This window comes from Phoenix dactylifera, chromosome 18 (genome assembly GCF_051530095.1).
Source record: "Phoenix dactylifera cultivar Ajwa chromosome 18, Ajwa_hap1_PhDact_Kaust_v1.1, whole genome shotgun sequence".
Lineage (NCBI taxonomy): Eukaryota > Viridiplantae > Streptophyta > Magnoliopsida > Arecales > Arecaceae > Phoenix > Phoenix dactylifera.
Genome location: NC_143207.1, coordinates 930,832 through 935,336, shown reverse-complemented (window position 1 = coordinate 935,336; position 4,505 = coordinate 930,832).

Here is a 4,505-nt window from a genome sequence, read left to right as displayed (position 1 = left end):
AGGGTTAGGCCTCAGGAAACTCTTCCGGCGCTAAGCCAGGCATCCGAGGGTTAGGCCTCAGGAAATTCTTCCGGCGCTAAGCCAGGCATCCGAGGGTTAGGCCTCAGGAAATTCTTCCGGCGCTAAGCCAGGCATCCGAGGGTTAGGCCTCAGGAAACTCTTCCGGCGCTAAGCCAGGCATCCGAGGGTTAGGCCTCAGGAAATTCTTCCGGCGCTAAGCCAGGCATCCGAGGGTTAGGCCTCAGGAAATCCTTCCGGCGCCAAGCCAGGCATCCGAGGGTTAGGCCTCAGGAAATTCCACTCGTTGGTCGACCAAGGCTGACGCATGCCGAGGCAACTGGTCGGGGCTTCAGGCTAGTCTGCTCCCGGGATGGTCATCGGGTTAGCCTGGCATCCGAGGGCCGAGCCTCGGGACCTTCCACTCGTTGGTCGGCCAAGGCTGGCGCAAGCCGAGGCGACCGGTCGGGGCTTCCGGCTAGTCTGCTCCCGGGATGATCATCGGGCTAGCCAGGCATCCGAGGGCCGAGCCTCGGGGCATTCCGCTCGTTGGTCGGCCAAGGCTGGCGCAAGCCGAGGCGACCGGTCGGGGCTTCAGGCTAGTCTGCTCCCGGGATGATCGTCGGGTTAGCCTGGCATCCGAGGGTTGTCAATCCTCAGAAAATTCCGCTCGTTGGTCGGCCAAGGCTGGCGCAAGCCGAGGCGACCGGTCGGGGCTTCAGGCTAGTCTGCTCCCGGGATGATCATCGGGTTAGCCTGGCATCCGAGGGCCGAGCCTCAGGACATTCCGCTCGTTGGTCGGCCAAGGCTGGCGCAAGCCGAGGCGACCGGTCGGGGCTTCAGGCTAGTCTGCTCCCGGAATGACCGTCGGGTTAGCCTGGCATCCGAGGGTTGTCAAGCCTCAGGAAATTCCGCTCGTTGGTCGGCCAAGGCTGGCGCAAGCCGAGGCGACCAGTCGGGGCTTCAGGCTAGTCTGCTCCCGGGATGATCATCGGGTTAGCCTGGCATCCGAGGGCCGAGCCTCAGGACATTCCGCTCGTTGGTCGGCCAAGGCTGGCGCAAGCCGAGGCGACCGGTCGGGGCTTCAGGCTAGTCTGCTCCCGGGATGACCGTCGGGTTAGCCTGGCATCCGAGGGTTGTCAAGCCTCAGGAAATTCCGCTCGTTGGTCGGCCAAGGCTGGCGCAAGCCGAGGCGACCGGTCGGGGCTTCCGGCTAGTCTGCTCCCGGGATGATCATCGGGCTAGCCAGGCATCCGAGGGCCGAGCCTCGGGAAATTCCGCTCGTTGGTCGGCCAAGGCTGGCGCAAGCCGAGGCGACCGGTCGGGGCTTCCGGCTAGTCTGCTCCCGGGATGATCATCGGGCTAGCCAGGCATCCGAGGGCCGTGCCTCGGGAAATTCCGCTCGCTGGTCGTGCGCTTGTCGCTCGCTGCCCGACGGGGTTTCTCCGTGGCCAGCCGCGATCATGTTTCTCCTTTTCTCTAAGCGTTGCCTGGGGGAACACGAGAAGGGCATTAAACGCTAATTAATGCGTTACCTGGGAAATCGGATCACCAGCTGCTGCTTGCGAGGAGTGTTAGTTGAGCGGCCGCGATACGCGGGTTCTTCGAGGAGGATACGGCCTGGGCGCGAGCGGAGATATGTGGACCTAGGAGTACATGACACCCGGATTGTCCTGCACAAAGAATGCGGTTTAAGGAGAATGACGCTTAGGAAATCGCGGGGAGATACGCCTCGGGAGTCGGAACGGCTCCGGTTTCAATGCGCCTGCATTTATTGGAGCCACCCGCATCGGAACGACCAGGGGGCCGCAGTTTCGGCTATAAATACAGGTGCAGGTACGATGGAGTTTGCCAAGCCGGAGCTGTTCAGGTTGCCATGGATCGCGGACCTCCTCCTTGGCATATGACTGAGAGACTCCTGTTGAAGGAAAGGGGAGACGCTCCCCTTGCGACTTCAGCCAACTAGCCGTTTCATCTGGGATCAACAAGGAGGGTCTTCCCGGCGGAGCTCCGCTCTAGGCGTTTCATCCGGGATCAGATCTCCCCTCCTTGAAGTTCAGCCTCCCGATTGAGCTCTGCACCAGACGCTCAGTCCGGGACCGCGCCTCCATATGCTCTTCCCCCTCGTATTCCTTCTCTTTCCTACCACTGGGGAGGATGGGAATATCCTTTGGAGGCGGCGTTCCCCTGGGGGCAGCGGGAGCTTCTTCTGCGACGGCTCCTCGTCTTTTTGGTGAGGTGCTGGATGGCGCCTCCGGTTAGAAGCACCCACTTCCGGTGGGATTGCAGCTGCTTTGGGTTGAGGGTTTGGGATCCTCGGTCCTCAGCTCCACGGATTCTCCACCTCTTCTTTGCTTTCTTTACTCCCTAATTCTCCTCTGGGAATTCCTTGTAATCACACGAATACACCATTGTAACCAGAAATTATTGAAATGAAAAGTGTTGCACCTTTTCAAATTGTCTTTCTGGCCTTGTTGTTCTATTGGTAATACATCCGCAGGTTAGCGGAATTCCAGCCCCTTGGAATTTCTCGGCCGTCTAGGGCTTCCAACTGGTAGGAGCCAGGTCGGTTTACCCAACGAACTTTATACGGGCCTTCCCAATTCGGCGCTAGCTTCCCACCTTCCGTAGGTTGAGATGCCTTAGCTCGCCTCAGCACCAGATCTCCAATTCTGAAAAGCTTCGGTCGGACTTTGGAGTTGTAATATCGGGCCACCCTCCGCTGATACATTGCCACCGAACCTGCGCCATTTCCCTTGCTTCTTCCAAGAGATCCAGGTTCCCTCGGAGTTGCTCCGAGTTGGCCTCGGGTCGGTGTGCGGCTACCCGAGGTGAGGGAAGTCCGAGCTCTACGGGGACAACGGCTTCCGTGCCATAGGTTAGGCTGAAAGGCGTCTCCCCGGTAGGAGTCCGATGCGTGGTCCGATACGCCCAAAGGACATTCTCGAGTTCCTCGACCCAAGCTTGCCCCGTCCGTCCGATCCGCGCTTTGATACCTTGGAGGATTGTCCGATTTGTGACCTCGGCCTCGCCGTTGGTTTGGGGATGCGACACGGACGTGAACCGATGTTCGATCCCGAACTCCTCGCAGAAGTCTCGGAAATGCTTGTTATCAAACTGTCGACCGTTATCCGAGATGAGGACCCGAGGTACCCCAAATCGGACGATGATGTTCTTCTTTACGAACTTCCGGACTTGCGCCTCCGTGATGGTGGCCAGTGGCTCTGCCTCCACCCACTTGGTGAAGTAGTCGATAGCGACAATCAAAAATTTCCGCTGGGCCGAAGCGATGGGGAATGGTCCGAGGATATCCATTCCCCACTGTGCAAAGGGCCAGGGGGCGGTGATTGGCGCCAAGGGAACAGAGGGGACTCTCTGGATGTTGGCGTGGCGCTGGCAGGCGTCGCATTTCCGTACGTGATCCTTTGAGTCTTCCAATAAGGTCGGCCAATAGTAGCCTTGCCTCATGATCTTATGTGCCAGGGACCTAGCCCCCAGGTGCGATCCGCAGATGCCTTCGTGGACTTCGCTGAGGGCGTAAGCCGCTTCCGAAGGGCGGAGGCACCTTAAGAGGGGGGCGGTGAACGAGGTCCGATACAGCCTCCCTTCGTAGAGTACGTAGTGGGCGGACTTCATAACAAGTCGCCGAGCTTGATCTTCATCTTCGGGGAGGATCCCTTCGGCGAGGTAAGCTACAAGCGGGTCCATCCAAGATGGTTCCGGATCAATTGCCATTACCGCTTCAGCCTCGCCGATGCTCGGGGCATCTAGGGTCTTCAGGTATATCGCCCTTGACAAGTTGTGTGCCTCAGCGCCCACCAAGCGGGACAACCTGTCGGCCCTAGCATTTTCGCTCCTTGGGACCTGCTGAATGTCAATACTGCCGAGGTCGGGAATGAGTGCTTGCACCTTCCGGACGTAGCTCTGCATGGTCGGGCTCCGTGCCTCGAACTCCCCTCGAACCTGCCCGACCACCAGCTGGGAGTCGGTGAAGACCTTCAGACGCCGGATGCCGAGCTCCTTGGCGAGTTTGAGTCCCGTGACTAGGGCCTCGTACTCCGCCTCGTTGTTGGTCACTGGAAATCCGAACCTCAAGGCATACTCGGCTATCACTCCATCGGGATTGGTAAGGACCAGCCCAGCCCCTCCACCTTCAGGGTTCGACGACCCGTCAATGTGGAGCGTCCAGATCGGGAGATCGAGGCTGGGTGTTTCCGGCGGCCTAGGTTCCGTCTCCTGCACAGTGCACTCAGCGAGAAAGTCCGCGAGCACCTGGGCCTTGATGGCGGGCCGGGGCTGGTAGCGGATGTCGAACTCACCAAGTTCTACTGCCCACTTCACCAGCCGTCCCGCATTCTCAGGATTGCTGAGGATCTGCCGCAGTGGTTGATCGGTCAAAAGGGTGACAGAATGAGCCTGGAAATAGGGGCGAAGCCTCCTGGTCGCAGTCAGCAGCGCGAAGGCGATCTTTTCAGCCTTCGTGTACCGCGTCTCGGCATCCCGGAGGA